The 23,012-nt window shown below is 41.3% G+C and overlaps 1 protein-coding gene across 3 annotated transcripts in view; it reads right to left on the bottom strand.

Moving 5' to 3' along the window:
* pcdh11 (protocadherin 11) overlaps positions 1-23,012 on the bottom strand; it is a 689,460-nt gene that overhangs the window by 443,113 nt on the left and 223,335 nt on the right. The window lies entirely within an intron of this gene.

Below are 23,012 nucleotides of genomic sequence, written 5' to 3'. Positions count from 1 at the left end.
ACAGCGCGAGGCACCCAGATTTGATTCCACCCTCGGGTGACTATCTGTGTGGAGTTTGCACATTCTCCCCGTGTCTGCGTGGGTTTCCACCGCGTGCTCTGGTTTCCTCCCACAGTCCAAAGATGCACAGGCTAGGTGGATTAGCCATGCTAAATTGCCTGTAGAGTTCAGGGATGTGTAGAACAGGTGCGTTATAGGGGGATGGGTCTGGGTGGGATGCTCCAAGGATCGGTGTAGACTTGTTGGGCCAAAAGGCCTGTTTCCACACTGTAGCAATTCTGTGATAGTATTAGCATACTAGGTATCGCAGACATGAGAATGAATGACAGTTTCAAGAGGTTGCAGTAGCAAGTTGGGATTTTGATGAGTTTTCCAATTTGTTATCACAAGTCAATAGGGTTAAGTATTCCAAGATTCTTCTCGCATATCAGAACATAATTCATGTTTTAGACTCAGGCAGAAAGTGTCACATTTTATGTTGACAGGTTATTTTACCTTCTTTCCCCCCAAGGAATGTTTAGTATTTCCACTGAGGAGTATTGGATCTGAAGACTGCACATAGTGCATACTGATGTTAGGTCACATGAGTAGTAAGGTTCAAGGAGCCTTTCAGTACCATTGACAAGTTGGGATACTGTACTAGAGAACAGAGGTGGGCCTTCTAATCAGCCCTCCCCAGTACCACATGCATCACACACTCCACCTTGGCTTTCAAACTGCACCGTGAATCTAACTTCAAAGAGAAAATAACAAAATGGTGTATAAACTTAGAGGTCAGTTTTGCTATTTGTTAGTAGTTTTCCCAAGTAGAACATAGCCCCAGAATTCTGCATCGGCGAATGTTCTTGAAACCTTATAATATTGCTGTCCTTTAAAAAAAGTTAATAACATAGCCAAATCATTTGTAATGCATGATGCACCACAATCTATTTGCAAAAGGACGCTGCTGAAAATCTAAAGGTCAATTTTTTTAGGTGCATTGAATAAAAATATTGCACAAATAACCCTTTATTAGTGATGTTTAGAAATTACTTGAAGCTTGTTATAAAAGCATGACCAGGTTCTACCATCATCTGATTAACACACAGCATTCACTTTAAATAAATGCAAAATGTCTGTCCAACGGTTGTGAACCTTAGATGACATATAGCTGTCTCAGTAACAATGAAACAAAATACAGTGAATGTTGGAAATCAGTCATTGAAACAGACAGTTCTCTCTAACTGTTCTGACCATATTTGTGAATAGGAGAACAGAATTAATGTTTCAGGTCTGCAGCCTTTAATCACAACACCAAACCATAACCTTGAAATTTACATTTATTAACCATCTTCTCCCAATCTAATTTGTTTTTCTGTTTTATATTATTGCAGTGTTCTGATGAAACTTGGTGCAAGATTTAAGATTAGCATCTCATCTTTTGACTGGGTACTTTGCAGCCATAATGTTGAGTTTTACAATATTAGATGATGGAATTTTGTTTCTTTTGCAGTTTTAGTTTTCCTCTCCTATGTCCTTTAATTAGCTTTTTGATGACATCTATTAAGGATCCTGCTGTCCATACATCCTTTACATAAATTTCCTTCCCCCACTGGTCCCACTACTACTGAAATGTTTGCCATTTAATCTCTCTTCTATCTTCTACTAATTCACATACCTCCCACTTGTTTTTCGTTCTTCTTCTGCCCTTTTACTTGCTCAAAGCATATCTGACTTTTCTTATTTCTTGCACAAGGTCACAGAGCTGAAACAAACTCCTCCTCTCCATAGATGCTGCTTGCACTGCTGAGTGTTTCTCGCATTTTTTTGTTTATATTCTCTCAATCACTGACAGGGTGAAGGCACTGTTTCATGTAAAACTAAGCTGCACAGGCCAGAAAATGTCATGTTAATTTCTGGCTAGTGTCAAGTTATCTGACATCAGCTATAGCAACAATTGGAATTGAATGAAACAAACACCTCGAATTTCTGGATGAAATAGAAAGGCACGGTGATCAGCAGCAATGTAATCAAAAGATCCCATAGTCATGAAATCTTGTTATAAATGACCAGATAAAGTTCAATTATGGTCACTTTGAGGGACAAATGTTGACAAGGATCCAAGAAGAGTCCTTTGCTCATCTCTGAATAGTGTCACAGAATCTTTATATTCACTTCATTCAGTAGCAATTATCAGTCTTTCATTGATATTGTCAGTTGGGCCACCACCAGCATTATGAAAAAGCTGGGGGTTTTTTTATGAAATACAGAGAACACAGTACAAGTCCAAATTATTTTCTGTAAAACACAAAAGATTCGCAGAACAGTCAGAAACAGCTCAAGTGCAAATTTTCATTTTGTAATTGCAGATGTATATTACAAGATACAAACATGCAGAAAACTCTTGATGTATCTGTACAGGCAAATCCAATTTCTAGCCAATATGTATCTCACACTAATAATTCATATATAAAATACAACCATGCGTGACTTGCCGTTAATCTTGATAATTAATGGATTTTCCACACATTACAGAAAATGTCAGTCCCTCTATCCCTTCTGCCCTCAAGAAGGGGCTATCCTCTTTTTATTAGCTCAGTCAAATCATTGGGTGTATTGAGTTCAATTGCAACAATTATTATTTGCTCCTTCACCCTTTATATTTTATGGAACTTCACCCCAATTTGGGTGTGATCTGTTCAGAGGCCTATTTCTTCACATCTGAACGATGAAAACAATACTGGTCATTTGAAAAAAAAGATTATGTAATTGGAGATACATGGGTTAATCCAGTTCTCACGCATTCATTAAGGCAACATGTCTTCATTTCTAGTATGAAAGTTAACAGGATTGAGAAAGTGAGGAACCACAATTGCCCCTCAAAGCAATTATCCCTGAAGTCTATCGCCACTGATAATGCTGGTAGAATCATACGTTCTCAACTTTGATCCATGATCTCAACAAGTATACCTCAGGTTTTTCAAATTGGTAATGAATCTAACTTGTTCAAGCAGCATCAGTGACTAGTATTCTCAGCCTTTCACAGAAATAACCTAGATTGAAGATTGTTCTGAATCCATCGTCTTGGCCTTCAGAGAAAATCCATGGTGGAACAGGTGGCATGTTTCTGCTGTAGTGCTTTTCTTAAAATCCATCCTGAGCACTCAGCACTTGAGATTTGATGACACAGTATTGCGCACACCTTCAGTTCAAATCCAGCTAACCTATATAAACACTTCATCGGGCAAAAATACCATGTGGAATATTGAATAATAATATTGAATAGTAATAATAATAATGTGGAATATCCACTACTCCACCAACCTCCGAAATCCAACACATCATCTTCCGACACTTGTGCCATCTGCAATCTGACCCCACTACCAAAGATATTTTTCCCTCCCCAGCTTTATCTGCTTTCCGGAGGGACCACTCTCTCCGTGACTCCCTTGTCCGCTCCACACTACCCTCCAGCCACACCGCCCCCGGCACTTTTCACTGCATCCGCAGGAAGTGCTGCACCTGCCCCTTTATCTTCCCCCCTCACCTCCATCCCAGGCCCAAAGAAGACTTTCCACATCAAGCAGATGTTCACCTATACATCTGCTAATGTGGCATACTGTATCAGCTGTTCCTGTTGTGGCCTCCTCTACATCAAGGAAACCAAGCGGAGGCTTCGGGGCCACTTTGTGGGACATCTGTGCTCGGTTCACAATGACTACACCTTTCAGTCATGAACAATTTCAACTCTCCCTCCCACTCCTTAGACGACATGTCCATCATGGGCCTCCTGCATTGCCACAATGATGCCACCCGAAGGCTGCAGAAACAGCATCTCATATTTCACTTGGGAACCCTGCAGCCCAAGGGTATCAATGTGGACTTCACAAGCTTCAAAATCTCCCCTCCCCCAACCGTATCCCAAAACAAGCCCAGCTCATCCCCGCCTCCATAACCATTCCTTCCACCTCAAGCCCCACCCCCCTCTCCTACCCACTAACCTCATCCCACCTCCTTGACCTGTCCGTCTTCTCTGGACCGACTTATCCCCTCCCTAACTCCGCACCTACATTCACCGTTATTGGCTCCAACTCTGCCTCTTTGACATGTCTGTCTCCTCTCTACCTATCTTCTCCTTTATCCATCTATGCCCGCCTTTCCCCCTCCCTATTTATTTCAGAATCCCCTTCCCCTCCCCCATTTCTGAAGAAGGGTCTCGACCTAAAACATCAGCTTTCCTGTTCCTCTGATGCTGCTTGGCCTGGAGTGTTCCTCCATCTCTACACCTTGTAATCTCAGACTCTCCAGCATTGGCTTTTCCTACTGTCTCATGTGGAATATTGACTGAGCACCTTCCGCCTAATTCTGATGGTGCATATATGGAAAATTGAATGTGATAAATGGATTGCTATTGTAACTTCAAGGGATCATGTCTTGCTGGTGAAGGGCAAAATTGGATTACTGGAAAATCAGAGCCTGGAATTACCAGTTGGTGCAATGGATTGGAGTCAAAGTACAGCTCTGTAACTTCATGTGAAGTCACTACGTCTAAACCATTAAAATAAATCTCTTAAAATGATGCTAAGGACATTGATAGGTTATTGGCACCAATTTTTAAAATCATTTATTGGCAGGCAACATAATAAAGCAATTCATGCAATGGTAATGTAGTATATATCTGGAAGCTAGACAGTGTGAGTAATACTACATTAAGCACAGCATTCTGGAGATTTTCCTCCCCTAAATGGTGTCTGGAACACTTGCATTTTATTTTTGAAAACAAAGGAGACTGCAGAAGATTCAAACCCACCTATTTTCATCTTTTATTTCCCAATGGCAGTGATTCATACACGAGGTTATGATTCAACAGGCAGCAATAAGTATCATATCTAGAGTCAACACAGTGTGGAGCTAGAGGAACACAGCAGGTCAGGCAGCATCAGAGAAGCAGGACAGTCAAAGTTTTGGGTTTGCATTCTTCATCAGGACTGGGTAGGGAGAAGGAAGTTGTCCTCCTCCCTCTAAAATGATCTCCCTTCCCACTCCCCAATCCTGATGAAGGGTTCTGACCTGAAAAGTTGACTTCCTTGCTCCTCTGATGCTCCCTGACCTGCTGTGCTTCTCTAGCTCCACACTATATTGACTCTGGCTCTAGCATCTGCAGTTCTTGCTATTTCTTAGTATCATATCTAATTGCCGATCATTCATGTGTGAGCTTAAACAACCTAAGTTGCAAGTAGGTAAGTGGACCATAAAAGCCATTACAGCTTAATCTGATATGCTTCTTACCCAATACCCAAACATCAGCAAACACAAGATAATCATCAAACATACAAATCTCAAAAAAAATTACTGTGAACATGAAGTTACAGCATAAACCAAGGACCCAAATTTCAGACATTCTAGGTTTGGTTGAATCATTTCCCTGTTGGGAAATGGATTTATCTACCAACTACTTATAGAGCTCATAACTCAACTTCCTCTACAAACAACAAGTGGTCTTCACAATGTCACACTGAAGGAATATAGAAAGACATATTTCCCCATTAGGTCCCTTCCTGGAAAGAGTCACTCACAGGAGGATATTGGTTCGGATATCAGCCATTAACTTATTTAAATTGATGGGCTGGAGATCAGAACTTTAGGGTGTACTTCCAAACCAATACTTCGTAGCCCTGGATGAATGTTATAATTGTAATCCCAGTTTTTTTTAAAAAAATTAACTAATATTATTGAAAAAAAGGGAAGTGAAACAAAATTCAGTTAATGTTTTTTCTAAAAAAACGAACAGTTGGTCTTTGAACTGATCCATTGGGATGCCCTAAGACTGTGCAATAGGAAGTCATCTCTTTTGCAAACAAGTTTGTGTTTGGCTGTCCCAGGGATGTACTTAAAGGGGTTAAAACTGATTGCAACCCCTGGTCATAGAGACTTAGTGGCCTGACATTATCATGTGTGGATTTGTGTGCTGTGAAGGTCATACCTTGAGAACAACACCTAAATACCCCCACACTGCCAAGAAAGATAACATAAGACTTTCTTGTTGACTGCTGTTTTATGATTAATAGGATTATGTTTCTATTGTGTGTTTCAATAACTTTGAAAGTGGCATAAGATGTCAATACTTAATTCTATTCTCTATTCTAGAATACTCTATTGTATTTTATTTAATTTCTTTTGCATAAAACGGTTTTATTATTCAAACCAAATCTGCGACATTATGTTTCAGTGAGAAACCACTACTTTAAAACTAATCCAAACAAAATATGATCTATCAAGTCAGATATCAGTCTGGGCCTGACTTGCCCAGTAATAACACTAGTCAAGATCATAATATTTAATTCAAAAACAGATCACTGACTGTCAATAATGCTCCCTCCTCCCACCCAGAGTTCTGTAGTGGAGATTCAAACTGGATTATTCAGTCAAAACTCATGAGTGGGCTTGAACCCCAACCTTCTGCTTCAAGTGTTCTCCTAAATGATCAACTCCAATGAACTGATCAGGATGTACAAATCTAAATCACAGCCCAGTTAAACCCATCAATTGCCTCCATAATACTATAACAGGACATACACAGTAAAACAAATCAGACAAAGTATATTACGGTATGGCTGGCTTGCATTGCTTATTTTAGGATACTAATCTTTACTAGCAACTGTTTAAAATTAGAAAATTTGGAAGTTAAACAGACAAAAAGAGTTAGATAAATCATGGGATTCTTGGAAGAATTTGCACGTTCCTTAAAGCTGGGAAGAAGTAGACTTTAAAGCTAGCATTTCAGAAATGATTTAATGATTTTTAGAGCTATTGTTCCTGCATAATCCATCCCAATCAGAGACCTGCCTAAGGACAGACATTTTCCCAAGCACCTGCAAACACTGCCCTGCGATTGTCTTTTTATACTTCCCTCTGACTTTCTCCCAACCTTTGTATTTACTTTCCTCATCAGCCCCTACTTTGATTTCAATTAGAGGAAACACAGATGGGCATTTACAACTGACTGTTACTTAATTATGTTGGAGATTTGAGATTCTTCAACAGTCACCTGATCCATTAATTGTGTGTGTGTTTTTCTTTCTCCTGCAGCCATTTTCATAATTCCAGGACATTGGTCAACTGGGCCATTCACCATCTAGCGGCATGCATGGGATATGAACGTTTATATGACAGGCTTCCTGTCACATGATCAGGCTATTAATTCATAATTGGTTTTAAAGCTGTCTTTTCTGACAGCAAAACCTGGCATTCATGCATGGAAATTTCCAAGTGTGGCTTGTTGTTCAGTGATCGGGAGTGGAAACCTTGGCCATCGTGTTTGTTTGGAGATTCCCAGCCCAACTGTTCCACCATATATTACCTTGGAAGAGAACAGTTAAGTTGGCAGTGGTCTGGAACCAAATGCAGGTCACTCCTATTGTTTTGACTACTCAATAGAAACCATTCTTGGACCAGGAAATTTCTGAATTTATGATATCTAATAACACAAAAAGTAGGACTTAAACAAAAGACTAAAAGTATTAAGATAACAAGGTGTAGAGTTGGATGAAGACAGCAGGCCAAGCAGCATCACTGAAAGTATTAACTCTGCTGAAATAGCTTCACTCAAGCCAGGCCAATGTAGGAAATTACCTATAGACTTAATAGCCCTTGGGATAGGGAAGGTCAAAAATCAACCCACATTACTGCTCCTGATGGCAACCCAGTAACCACAACTACTTTTAAAATATATCATCGTGGAATGTGCATGTCACTACAGAAACCAACATTTCTTTTTCATTCTTAATGCCCTTGAGAATTCAATGAATTACTACCTTCTTAAGGCACTTTAATGTAGGTGAAGTTGCCGATGTGGTGCAGTTTGGTAGAGAATTTTAGCCAAGCAATTAATACAGTGATGGACAGTAAAGTCAAGACAGTAGGTGACTTGGGAGCATAACTTAAACTTGTTATCTTTGTAGGTGGTCTGGACCATAAATCTAGGAGGCGATATTCAAAGATTCATGGTGAGTTTCCGTAATACATCCTATTGATGGTGCCTGTCGCAACCATGACAGTAAAAATCAAGACAGAAAGAGAGTTTGGATTTCAGATTGGATGCCAACCAAGCAGCTTGTTTTTTTCTTTGAGATAGTAGGAACTGCCGATGCTGGAGTCTGAGATAACAAGGTGTAGAGTTGGATGAACACAGCAGGCCAAGCAGCATCAGAGGAGCAGAAAGTTGACGTTTCGGGTCTGGGCCCTTCTTCAGTTTCAAGTTTCAGGTTTCTAAAATGCATTAATCTCGCACTTATCCAAACAAGGAGACAGCATTGCACCATTCTCTCAACTTGTGCCTTGGCGATGATGGCTGGATTTGGGAGTCAAGAATTGAATTACTTGCAGCAAAATTATCAGCCTCTCTGCTGCTCTTGCAGTATTTGTATGGACGGTCCAGTTATATTTGTGTTCAATGAACTGAGGATTTGAACGTTTTGACAATGGCAATGCCACTAAATGCCTGCTGGTGGTGTTAGTTAATTTTCATGGCCATTGAACATCTCTTTTTTTCTGAGCTTAGGTTGGAGGGAAGGTCACTAATGGAACAGATGAGATGGCCGAACCTGGTACACTGTTCTGAGTAACTTCTGCAGTGATTTCCTGGACCTAAGTTGACTGATCTCCATACAATCAATTATCTTTCTTTGTGCTGGGAATGACTAACATATGTGTTCATGTAGGCAGGCAGAGATACTCCTCCTGCCAGATGTGGGAGGAGGTCAGGGCGGAGTCTGGTGTCCCTGACAACAATGCCTACACGAAGTGTGACAGAAGAGCTGTAGCTCCTCAAGGCTGTATTCTTCAGTTGGAGTGGCAGTTAGACGCATTGAGGAGTATTCAGGGGGGCAGAGAGTGTGATAGACACTAGTTACAGGAAGGTGGTCACACCAGAGGTTCAGTCAGGTAGACGGGTGACCACCAGGAGAGGGAGGCAGGCAGTGCAGGAGTCTCCTGTGGCTGTTCCCCTCTCTAACATGTATACTGTTTTGAATGCTGTTGTAGGGGCATAGCCTCTCAGGGGACTACAAAAGCAACAGCCAGGTTTGTAGCATCACAACTGGCTCTGCTGCAGAGCAGGGTCGGGCATGATCCAAGCTAGCCATGGTCATCTGAGACTCACTAGTTAGGGGCACAGAAAGGTGTTTCTGTGGCCGCGTCCGAGACTCCAGATTGGTGCGTTGCCTCCCTGGTGCCAGGGTCAGGGATTTCTCTGAGTGGTTGTACAAAATTCCTAAGGGTGAGTGTGAGCAGCCAGAGGTTATAGTGCACACGGGTACCAACAATGTAGGTACAAAGTGGGGTGAGGTACTGCGGACTGATTTTAGGCTGTTAGGAAAGACACAGAAAAACAGGATCTCGAGGGTAGTAATCTTTGGGTTACTACCAGTGAAACGTACCAGTGAGGCATGGAATAGAAAGATAGGTCAGATGAATGCATGGCTAAGGAGCAGGTGCAGGGGGCAGAGTTTCAGGTTCTTCGATCATTGGAGCCTCTTCTGAGACAGGGGTGACTTGTACAAGAGGGACAAGTTGCACCAAAACTGGAAGGAAACGAATATCATTGCAGGGAGGTTCACCAGTGCTAATTGGGAAGGTTTAATCTAGACTGGCAGGGCTGCTGGGAACCAGAGCAGCAGGTCGGCAAGTGGAGGGTTGAAGGGAAAGGTAGATGTTCGGACCAATAAGCAGAAAGAAAGGACAAGCAGAGACACATGAATGAACATGATGGTACAAATGGGCTGAAGTATGTTTATTTTGATGCAAGGAGAAGTAAAGGTAAAGCAGATAAGCTTGGAGTCAGGATCAATGCATGGGGGTATCTTGTTGTGGCAATTGGAGACACTTGTTTGAGCGAGGGACTGGACTGGCTGCTCAGTGTCACAGGGTTTCATTGTTTTAGAAAAGATAGAGAGGAAGGTCAAAGCAGTGGAAGATTTGCATTACTAAACAGGGGGAATATTACATCTGCACTCAGAGAGGACATACTGGAGAGTTCATGTACTGAGGCATTATGGGTAAAGCTAAAAATAAGATGGGTGTAATCACTCTGATTGGATGAAACCACAGGTCTCCCGACAGCCACTGAGAGATGGTGGAACAAATATGCAGGCAAATTATGCAAATTTGAAATAAAAACTGAGTTATTACAGTGGGTGACTTTAACTTCCCCAATATTGACTGGGACTCCCTTAAAGCAAGAGACTTAGATGGGGTGGAATTTGTTAAGTGCATCCAAAAGGGTTTCTTAAACATTATGTGGCTAGTTGAACTGGATGAGGGCCCTTAGTGGACCTCGTGTTGGCTAATTAGCCTGGCTAGGTGACTGACCTTTCAGTGGGACAGCATTTTGGAAACAGAGATTACAACTTGTTAAGGCTTGACTTAGCTATGAACAAGGATAAGTCAGGACCTAGCAGGAAGATACTAAATTGGTAGAGGACAAATTAAATCAGTATTAGGCAGGAGTTAGGGAGTGGTAATTAGGAGGAGCTTATAGCAGGCAAGTCCACATTAGCCATGTGGGAACTTTTTAAAGACCTGCTGGGGAGAGCTCAAGACCAGCATGTTTCAGGAAGGAGGAAGGACAAAGATGGCAAAGTATGGGACTCTTGGATAATGAGGGAGGTTGTCATTTTCGTCAGTAGGGAAAAAAAGAAGCATAACTCAGATTTAAGGAGTTAAAATCAGCGAGAGGCCCAAGAGTAATATAAGGAAAGCAGGAAATAACTCAAGCAGAGAATTAAGTAGCATAAAGGATCATGAAATAACCTTGGCAAGTCGGGTTAAAGAGAATCGCAAGGCATTCAACAGTTACATTAGAAACAGGAGGATAACTCGGGCGAAGTAGGACGGCTCAGAGACATAGGAGGGAACTTGTGGTTGGAGGCAGAGAATGTGTATAAGATCCTAAATGAGTATTTAGCATTGGTATTGACCGAGCAGAAGGATATGCAGGATAGTAAGATTTGTTTGGAGCATGCTAATATGCTACGGCATTTTAAGATCAAGAGTGATGTGGTGTTGGATCTCTTGAAGAGCACTAAGGTGGATAAGTCCCGAGGCCCTGGTGGTATCTACCCCAGATAATTGAGAGAGACAAGAGAGGAACTGGCTGGGGCCTTGACCTCGTTCCATATATCCTGGTTAGCCACTGGAGAGGTCCCAGAAGACTAGCTAATGTTGCTCCTTTGTTCAAATAGAGAAATAGGGTTAAACCAGAAAACTATGGACCAGTGAGTCTCACATCAGTGTTTGGGAAGCTATCGGAGAGAATTTTTAGAAACAGGATTTACATGCATTTGGAAAAAACATAGGCTAATTAGGGACAGTCAGCATAACTTTGTGCAGGGCAGATTATGATAGAATTTTTTAAGGAATTAACGAAGGTGATTGATGAGGGGAGAACAGTGGATGATGTTTACATGGATTTTAGTAAGGCTTTTGACAATATCCCTCATGGTAGGCTCATCCATAAGATTAAGATGCATGGAGCCCACAATGATTTCACCATGGAATTGGATGGCCCATAGAGGACAGACAGTATGTTAGAAGGGTGTATTTCAGGCTGGAGGTCTGTGACTAATGGTGTTCTTTGGGGATCTGTGCATGGACCTCTGCTGTTTGTGATATCTATAAACGACTTAGATGAAAATGTAGCTGGGTGGCTTATACGTGTACAGACAGCATGAAGATCTGAAGAAGGATCCTGACCAGAAATGTCAGCTTTCCTGCTCCTCTGATGCCACCTAGCCTACTGTCTAGGTAGGTGACAGTAGGTCACCACAGCTCCACACTGTGTTATCTCAGACTCCAGTAGCAGCAGTTTTTACTAGCTCTCATGAAGATCGGTGGAGCTGCAGACAGTGTAGGCGGTTGTCAAAGGATGCAACAGGATACAGATCAGTTACAGATATGGGTGAAGAAATGGCTTATGGAGTTTAATCCGAGCAAGTGTGATGTGCTGCGTTTTGGGAGATCAAACGTTAAGGAAAAGTATATGGTAAATAGCAGGACTCTGAATAGCATTGATGTACGGAAGGATCTTGGGGTTCAAGTCCATTGCTCCCTAAAAGTAGCCACACAAGTACATAGGGTAGTATAGAAGGCATATGGCATGCTTGCTTTTATTGGTTAGGAAATTGAGTACAAGAGTAAGGATGTCATGTTGCAACTTCATAAAACTTTGGTTAGGCCAGACTTAAGAGTATTGTATTCAATTCTGGTCATCACATTACAAGAAAGATATAGAGACTTTGGAAAGGGTGCAGAAATGGTTCACCAGTATGCTACCTGAATTGGAGGGTATGAGCTAAAAGGAAAGGCTAGAAAAATTTCGGTTTGTGTTCTTTTGAGTGATGCAGGCTGAGGGGAGGCTTGATCAAAATCTATAAAATTGAGATGCATAGATAGGGTTGACAGTCAGAATTTTTTTCCTAGAGTTGACATGTCTCATATTGGGGGAGGTATGCATTTAAGGTTAGAGGAGGAAATGTCACGAGAGACGTGAGGGGCAAGTTTTTCTTTTATACGCAAAGTGGTAGAATTCTGAAACGGGGTAGCGGTGGAGGCAGATACAACAGGGACATTCAAGGGACTTTTAGGTACATACATGCCTACGCAAAGAAAGGAGGGATACAGACCAATGGCATGTAGAAGGGGTTAGTTTGATTTGGAGTCATGTTTGGAAACACCATCATGAGCTAAGGGCCCATTGCTGTGCTGTACAGTTCCATGTTCTATGTATGAATTCCATCTTGATGCCAATGATAGTCCCCTTCACTTAATTTTCGGAATTCTGTACAATTGATACATTCGGACTAAGGATACAATGAGATTCAGGACTGATTGGTTCTAGCAGAACCCAAAGTGATGAACAGGCTTTTGGCGAGTAAGTTTCACTTGTTAGCGCTGTCAAAGAATCTCTCTATCATATTATGATGATTGATGGTGGGATAATTGAGCAGTAATTTGCCAGATTGAATTGTGAAAAGACTGCCTTAGGTAATGTCTCAGAGGCAGTAGGAACGGCAGATGCTGGAGAATTTAGATAACAAGGTCTCAATCCACTTTGGTAGGTAAGTTCTACAATAACAGCTTGGGTGGAGATGTGATAATGGGAATTGCAGATGCTGGAGAATCCAAGATAACGAAATGTGAGGCTGGATGAACACAGCAGGCCCAGCAGCATCTCAGGAGCACAAAAGCTGACGTTTCGGGCCTCGACCCTTCATCAGAGATGATGAAGGGTCTAGGCCCGAAACGTCAGCTTTTGTGCTCCTGAGGTGCTGCTGGGCCTGCTGTGTTCATCCAGCCTCACATTTCGTTATCTTGGGTGGAGATGTAACTAGTTCTAAAATATAATTATTCAGCATTAAACATTATTATATCCAAAGGTGCTCATAGGTTTCTTGGCTTTGTATAGAAGAAATTAAAGTCAGAAGCTTCTCGAATCAAGGCCCTTGTTACTGATTTGACTTTGAAATGATTGCAGAATTATTTAATTAACTATTTAAATTCCACTGCTGCCCTGATTGGAAAGTACAAATGTGAATGTTGGGTAGCTTGCCAACATTCAAGCCTACTTTGTACAGTTGGTATTGCCAGTAGAAAATATTATTACTGCAGGCGAAAATCTTGGTTCATGCAAAATGGAACAAGCACAGGTATAATGATTTCTATTGCCCATGACAAAAAAAAACAGTGATAAACCAACAATTAATTGGACCTATATTGGAGTTAAAGGTGTAAATCTGAAAATAGTAATTTCTCATCTTGTTTGTAATTAAGTTCTATTTGCTGTTCCAATGTGGATAACTATTGTATAACATCATTAGTTACTGGATAGGTCAGTGTTAGTGATACAATTGCTGTAAAGTTTCTATTCACAAATACATTTGTTAAATGCTAAAACACTTCTTGTAGTATACCATCCTTAGTCTTTGAAATATAGACCTCAGGATTGCTCTACAGTTCCGCAAGGATGTAAACACTTGTGATAACTTCTAGTCAAGCCCACTTTATTGGAGGTGCTTGCCCATGCTACACATGGAAGTATTCTTCTCTGCTTTTTCAGCAGTGTTCAGTTTCTGCAACAGTTTAAGCCCATGTGCATTGAGAATCTATGGTACGACTTCAAGGCCTCTGTGTTGGAGTAAATAATCTTCCCCACAATTGGTTTAGTAGGACATAATCAGATATAAGATTAGTACTTAGTTGAAAGGTTAGAACATTTTTGGAAGTGTGGTGGTGGTGATGGGGGTGGGGGGAGATGAGGGTCAGCTGATTACTGAGTATCTGCACTGGCTTTTTTACTACTGAGCAGAAAGGAAGGGAGTGGGTGGATTTTAACTTCTTCCCTCTCCAAAATGCCCAGCACTCATTTTAATATTAGGCAATTGTCCAGGCCAGAGAATATCCCATTCCTATATGCCAATCAAGGTCCTATCACTAGGGAAGCAATTTAATGTCCGTTAGGCAGGGCAAACAAATAGCCATTTAAACCAATGAAACCTGCAGCATGTCCTACACAAGTCCCAGAAATGGCATAATTTTTTTAAAAAATCTGCTGGGATTAGGAGCAAACCTCTTCTGGAGTCAGTGAGAAAGGTCTGATCCTCTGCAGGCTTTGGTTTCTCTCCACACCACTTCTCATCTGTGAAATTATGACAAGAGTGCAACATCTACCAACACCTGACCACTTATCCAAGTGCTGACATGGCCTCTTGAATCACCTGATTTTTGCCTCCCGAGGTAGGTCTAAACAGTCAATCATCAAGTCTGCTCCACCACCCCATGAGATCATAGTTCAACTCAATGATGATGCTCAACTCCAAGTTCCTGTATTAACCCCAAACCCTCAATGCCATCATCAATTAACCATCATCATCTCCACCTTGAATATCCTTAAAGACCCAGGCTTCACAATCCTCTACAATCCACAGAATCATTAACTACAGAAAGAATTCATCCTCATCCGAATCTTATAGGGATGGCCCTTTACACTGAGGCTATGCCCACTAGTCCTAGACTCTCTCAAAAAGAGAAATAGTATCTCTGCATCTAAGCTGTCAAACCTCTTAAGTATCTTATGTGTTCCAACAAGGTTATGTCTCATTCTTCTACTTACACAAGCTCTTATCAAAAAGAATTACCCCAACACTCCGAATCAACCTTAATCTTTCTCTGGACTGCCTCTAATAACAATATATTATCCATTGGATGAGAGGACCAAAACTGTGCACAGTATTCCTGTATAATTTTGGCAAGACTTCCTTATTTTTATATTCTATTCTTTTTTCAATAAAAGCCAAACATCAATTTGCCTTCCCTATTACCTGCTCAGTCTTTGAGCTTCATGAACAATTCCCAAATTTCTCTGTACTTCAGCTTTCTGATTTCCCCATTTAAATAATATTCAGCTTTTCAAATCTTCCTACCAAACTTATACTTTACAATATTATGTTCTATCAAGTTTTTGCCATTCATCATTCTCACCACTTGCCTTCCCATCAATGTCATCCATAAATCTAGCGATAGTACATTTCATTTCAATCATTCATGTCATTGAAATATATTGTAAATGATTATGGCCCAAGCACCGAACCTTGGCTCTCCACAAATTAGAGGCTGCATCTTCAAATGCTTTGTCTATCCCAACCCTATCTTCTATTAATCAGTCAATTCTCTGTCCATATTAACATATTATCCCCAACACAATGGGTTGAACTATCTCACCTTTTATGCAGTACCTTATCGAAAGCCTTTTTGAATCCAAAATGTATTACCTCATCTGGTTCCTCTTCATCTATTCTGCTTGGTACCTCTTCAAAGAATTCTAGTACATTTGGCAGACCTGATTTTATATTTTATAAATGCCTGCTCGATTTTATTATGTATTTCTGCTGCTCTTTTACATCTTTTGTTACAGAGTCTCACATTTTCCCAAGGACAGCTATAATTGAGCTATCATGAGCTGTTCTTGTCTTCTTTTTGAATAAGGCTGGTACATTGGAAAACTGCCAATCACCTGCCACTTCAACACAATCTATGCATTCTTGGAAGATGACAACCAGTGTTTCCACATCCACTTCCTTTAAAATCCTAGAATGCATCCTATCAGATCCCGGGAACTTATTGCCCTTTAACTCCATTAACTTCCTTTGTCTATTTTATCTGTAGTGGCAATTATATTTATTAATTCCACTAGCAGTTCTGAAGATGAATCACTGGACCTGAAACATTAACTCTGATTTCTCTCCACAGACGCTGCCAGACCCTGTTGAGTTTTCCCAGCAATTTCTGTTTATGTTTCTGATTTCCAACATCCGTAGATTTTTGTTCTGTTATGAAACATTGAAAAGTGATAGATTGCTTTGGAATTCAGAATAGGCAAGGATTGATTTTAGTTTGGACAAAGACCTCAAATATGTGAATGTTTTGTGGTTCAATTTGTTGGTGGTCTAATTGAAGTTAAATTCAAGAGTGTTTTTCCTAAGAAAGCATTTATTCATAGCAGTTGGAGGAATGTTGTCTTTGTGCAAGGATCCCAGTTGTAAGTTCAAGAAGAAGGCTTCACAGGTCAATGTCTGAAATTGGGAAAAATGTTTAGTCAACCTATTGATTGAGAAAGTACATTTCTCTGGATTTTGACTATATGTAAATTTGATGGCATTGGCTAATAGGGTGAATTTTGTTTCACTGGGTATTTGAACTCCCTTAAAATCTGTGTTACATGTTGCTAACTTAGTCTGCTATATTTTATTTTAGTTTATTCTGCATTTTAAGCTTCTACTTTATTGTTGAACTAAATCCACAGTCTAGAATGCATATGTTTCAGTGAAGCACCACAATGTTAAATTATAAAACAACAAAAGCTACTCTACCAAGTCTGATTTCATTCTGGGGTCTAACTTGTCCAGTGGTAACATCAGTTGGGATCATAAGTGAAGAGAGAGGTACAATTTGACAGATGATTTGCTGAGTTAATTCACAAATAGCCAAGCTCCGTGGATCATGTTTAGTCTTTGATCTATACCATGTTTCCTGACCTAAGCCAGGGCAGCCAGAATGGACACTGTCAACCTCAGTATCCTCTGGGTTTCGGCAAGAAATGTATAAACAAGCAGCAGTTGATCACTGATAAGAGATAATGGGAACCGCAGATGCTGGAGAATCCAAGATAACAAAGTGTGGAGCTGGCTCAGTCTCCATCTCAGGCAACCGGCTAGTAACTGATGTCCATTTCAAGCCCACTGACTCCCACAGCTACCTAGAATACACCTCCTCCCACCCACCTTCCTGCAGAAATTCCATCCCCTATTCCCAATTCCTCCGCCTCCGCCACATCTGCTCCCAGGATGAGGCATTCCACTCCCGCACATCCCAGATGTCCAAGTTCTTCAAGGGCTGCAACCTTCCCCCAGCAGTGGTCGAGAACGCCCTTGACCGCATCTCCCGGATTTCCTGCAACACATCCCTCACACCCCGCCCCCGCCATAACCGCCCAAAGAGGATCCCCCTCGTTCTCACACACCACCCCACCAACCTCCGGATACAACGCATCATCCTCCGACACTTCCGCCATCTACAATCCAACCCCACCACCCAAGACATTTTTCCATCCCCACCCTTGTCTGCCTTCCGGAGAGACCACTCTCTCCATGACTCCCTTGTTCGCTCCACACTGTCCTCCAACCCCACCACACCCGGCACCTCCCCCGGCAACCGTAGGAAGTGCTACACTTGCCCCCACACCTCCTCCCTCACCCCATCCCAGGCCCCAAGATGACTTTCCACATTAAGCAGAGATTCACCTGCACATCTGCCAATGTGGTATACTGTGTCCATTGTACCCGGTGTGGCTTCCTCTACATTGGGGAAACCAAGCGGAGGCTTGGGGACCGCTTTGCAGAACACCTCCGCTTGGTTCGCAATAAACAACTGCACCTCCCAGTCGCGAACCATTTTAACTCCCCCTCCCATTCTTCAGACGACATGTCCATCATGGGCCTCATGCAGTGCCACAATGATACCACCCAAAGGTTGCAGGAACAGCAACTCATATTCCGCCTGGGAACCCTGCAGCCCAATGGTATCAATGTGGACTTCACCAGCTTTAAAATCTCCCCTTCCCCCACTGCATCCCAAAACCAGCCCAGTTTGACCCCTCACTCCACTACATCACACAACCAGCCCAGCTCATCCCCTCCCCCCACTGCATCCCAAAACCAGCCCAGCCTGCCTCTGTCTCCCTAACCTGTTCTTCCTCTCACCCATCCCTTCCTCCCACCACAAGCCGCACCTTCATTTCCTACCTACTAACCTCATCCCACCTCCTTGACCTGTCCATCTTCCCTGGACTGATCTATCACCTCCCTACCTTCCCACCTATACTCTCCTCTCCACCTATCTTCTTTTCTCTCCATCTTCGGTCCGCCTCCCCCTCTCTCCCTATTTATTCCAGAACCCTCACCCCATCCCCCTCTCTGATGAAGGGTCTAGGCCCGAAACGTCAGCTTTTGTGCTCCTAAGATGCTGCTTGGCCTGCTGTGTTCATCCAGCTCCACACTTTGTTATTTTAGCTGTTTGTCACTATCCAGTGTCATCTATGGGAAGAGAACATATCTGCAGATTGAGTGAGAACAGTCATGTTGCCACCATCAATAGTCTGTTGACAGCTGTCGTCCAGGCTCACACATGATTAATGGGCAATTGAAGTTTAATAGCCAGCAGGGAGCAAAAACATTCAGCATGTGCTGAGGAGAAAAGCAATTGACAGACAAAAGGGAATAAAGAGTTGAAAATATATAATGTTGATGTGGCCTTCATTCTGAACAAATTGGACATGCTAGAGACTCTTTCACCTATATATGCACCTTCATCATCTTTTGTACTTGTAGTCCCATAGTTGCTGTTTAACAATAGAGGAACTGCAGTATTTAAGGTGATAATAATCTTGCTGTCACAGGACTGGACAGCATACAATATGGCAATTGCAATATAGCATTAGACCTCTCGGGCCTGCTTGGCCATTCAAATTGTTCTTCTACGTTCCAGCACTATTCCATTGTACTTCATTTTGAGTTATCAAACTTTCTGTTGCTAAAATGTGAATATGCTCAAGGACTAAATCAGCATAGTCTCTGGATTAGAGAATTCAAAAGGCTCACAACACTTTGAGATTTCTCTTTATTTAACTCCTGGGTGGCTGATACCATGTTCTGTCACTGCCCTTGGTCCTGAACCAGGAGCAACACTCTCCCAGCACTTACCTGGTTAAGTCCCTTAAAAATTTGCTTTAATATAATCATTTTTCATTTCTTTTAATCTCTTGTGAATATAGGCCTGCTATCTAGAGTCTCCCTTATCTGGCCGTGTAAGGAATCAGTCTGGTGAACCTTTGTCGCACTTTGTCTGAAACAAGTCAGAATTTCCCCAATCGTGTGAAACATAATTTTGCGTAATCCGCTCAGTTCATGTGTAACACCTTCAGCAAATTACCCAATGACTCTCACTTTATCCCTTCTGACTGGATGCATCCTCAAGAAACATTTAACAGATTTGCCAAACTTGATTTCCCTTTCATAAAATCTAAGTTGACTGCAGCAATTCAAGGCAGCTCACCACCACCTTCTCAAAGGTAATTAGGGATAGCAATGAATTAGCCAGTCATGTCCACATTCCATTAATTAATAAGCACAATATATTTCATAACCATATGATTTTCTAAGCACCTTGTTAGCAAATCCAAGTAAGACAAAATCGAGCATTTTTATAATGACCTGAATAAGCCAATATGAAAGAGGTCAGCTTGTCTCCTCTACCATGTCTTTACTAAAAGAGAGAACAAAAAAGTGACGTTTACCAAATATTAAGATATTGTTACATTTGGCCATTTCCAAACTCATGGACCTGAATTACAAAGCTCAATAATAACTGTACACATTTGTCGTGGGACTGATGCTCAATCTGTTGGATGTCTTTGTTAGCCCTGGGTGTCTACTATACCTATTGCTCAACAAAGTTTGTGTATTACTACGGAGGGAAAATTTCTTTGTCAGTAAGTACAAATGTAGTCATTTCCTGTTTTGAGATTTCTTGATTCCCTTCATCATTTTCTTGTTGACTGCCATACATGTAAACACATACTCTCAGGAGCTGATAAGTTTTATGTCCATTTAGACCTTTGACCATCGTATTTCATTTCATGTAAGACCCTTAGAAGTTATCACATAACAAAGACTTTCACCTTTCTCTGTTTGGCTAAATTCATTTCAAAGAGAGAAAGGTAGAGTACTTTTGAGAAATGATTCTGAACCCTCTGTGAATTAACTTAACTTGTACTTGTCCTGGAAAAGTACAAACAATATGCAGCTGTCACTCTTTGTTTTAATGTTCACGACACTTACTCGTTGCCCTTGCAGAAAATCCTGCTTTGGGCTCAATGATCACTTTCAGGAGCCATATTCCATTTTAGTTCCTCTTTGAACATGTTATTGTGCCTGATCATACGATAAGCTCTTTATGGGCTCTCAGGATAAACTTAAAGCCCAACTATCCCATAATTCAGTGGCGACTTTCAATGTGACTTGCCTAAGGAAATGGGAGCGATTAATATCCTTTAGGTTCACTTGGTCAAGGCTTCACTTCTCACTGATCTAAGCATTTATAGTGACATTAATAAAAGGTTTTTGACCTCTCTAAATAATAATATCTTGCGCCTTCAAAACATCTTGCATCCCAAATATGTACACATGACTTAAAGCTATTTGTATCCTAGAAAAATTGGGACACCATCGGCATAAATCTGTTGTAGAACTTATAATTTCTTTAGAATGGATAGCCAATTTTACCATGCTTGAAATAATAAAAACATACAAAACTGAAAAGTCATATAATGTCAAAAATATCCAACAAACTGGTCATCACCTAAAGAAAAGGACATATTAAAACTGGGAGCATAGATCCTCGATTAAATCTGGAATTTAGTAAATGGAAACAGGGCCCACATCAAAATGAAAATTTTTTTTTAAAGTTGTTGAGGGACCAAATGAGAATTTTGGTACTGTCAACCTCTTCAAAGTTGTTGAAAGGACTCCAATATAACAACCGGGGTTAATAAAACAGACTGGATGTTTCAGCAGCAGCAAAACAATAATGCTCACCACTGATAACAAAGTGTGAAGCTGGATGAACACAGCAGGCCAAGCAGCATCTCTTGGCCTGCTGTGTTCATCCAGCTTCACACTTTGATATCTTGGATTCTCCAGCATCTGCAGTTCCCATTATCACCAATGCTCACCACTGATCTGGTTAGAAGGTGCCCACAAAATTCTATCAATGTCTCTGGTAAATGGAAAAGCCCTGGGAAAAATTAATACACAGAGACGTGCGTGTTCAGGTCCATTGTACTCTGATGGTGGGAACACAGGTGGATAGAGTGGTCAAGAAGGCATACGGCATGCTTTCATTCATTGGATGGGGTATTGAGTACAAGAGTTGGCAGGTCATGTTGCAGTTGTATAGGACTTTGGTTCGACCACATTTGGAATATTGCATACAGTTCTGGGCACCACATTACCAAAAGGATGTGGGTACTTTGGATAGGGTGCAGAGGAGGTTCACCAGGATGTTGGCTGATACGGAGGGTGCTAGCTATGAAGAGAGGTCGAGTAGATTAGGATTATTTACATTAGATAGATGGAGGCTGAGATGCGACCTGATTGAGGTCTACAAAATCATGAGAGGTATAGACAAGGTGGATAACAAGAAGCTTTTTCACAGAGTGTGGTCTCAATTACTCGGGTTCACGATTTCAACGTGAGAGGGGAAAAGTTTAAGGGAGATATGCATGGAAAGTTCTTTATGCAGTGGGTGGTGGGTGCCTGGAACATGTTGCCAGCAGAGATGGTAGAGGTAGTTGCGATAGCATCATTTGCGATAGCATCATTTAAGATGTATCTAGACAGATACATGAATGGGAAGGGAGTAGAGGGATACAGATCCTTGGAAAATAGGCGACAGGTTCAGATAGAGTATCTGGATCGGCACAAGGTTGGAGGGCTGAAGGGCCTGTTCCTGTGCTGTAATTTTCTTTGTTCTTTGCATGGAGTTTGGTATTTTGGCACTGGGTTAAATGGAACTGCAGGCATGCAGCGACAGAATTGTCAGCATGCAGAATGATCAGCCGATCATCCCAAAGTATTCACATAAACAGCAAATTAGGAGTTAGAACCTCATTATCTTTCGCCTCTATGTTTTCAGATAATGAAATAAATGATTGGATTTGGATAACAGTTCCAAAAAAATCAATAAAAAACAAAATGTTAAAAGGAATTTTATTATAATGAAAAAAATTGAACATTCCACAAAATCTGAAGTTAACTGCCCTCGCTAACTTAAGTTTAATGTTCAGAAACTGTTAAAATCTGAGATATGCCTCATTTAGCCAAGAGTGGTGTTATGACCAGATCCTGAGCAAGGCTCTTCAAATTGTAGTTCCAGACAGTTACCCCAAATGGCTAAACTCTTGGGTGAGGGGATATTACCTGGCTCGCCTTCTTTATTAAAACAATCCCTTGTTTGGTTGAAACTAAATTAATGTAAAAAAGAATCTTCTCTTATGTTTGACTATTTCCCATGTCAAATGTCTATACGTTAAAAAGTGTCAAACTAAGCAGGCTTCCTTGAGTTAACAAAAAAAAAAGTTTATTAGTTGCTAAACATAAAAAGGATTAATACTGCAACATATATACAGATCAGGAATAAGATGAGTCCAAAGCAGGAAATGAAAGTTAGAAGACATCTGGATCAATCTCCCGCGGTAGTTCATGAAGATTGACAGTTGAACTGCTTATTTCAGGACTCTTCCTTTGGCAGTGAGTTGAAACCTTACTGTCTTGTTTCCTTTTAGTGGTGGGTGGTCGGCTAGAGCAAGTGGGTCTTGGCCTGCTTCCTTCTGGCTGGCTTACTGACTTCCAGCACTGTGAGAGTGT

The sequence above is a fragment of the Stegostoma tigrinum genome, chromosome 15 (genome assembly GCF_030684315.1).
Source record: "Stegostoma tigrinum isolate sSteTig4 chromosome 15, sSteTig4.hap1, whole genome shotgun sequence".
NCBI classification, from domain to species: Eukaryota; Metazoa; Chordata; class Chondrichthyes; order Orectolobiformes; family Stegostomatidae; genus Stegostoma; species Stegostoma tigrinum.
Note: the sequence above shows the minus strand (reverse complement) of the source record. Positions and strands in the feature narration are given on the sequence as shown.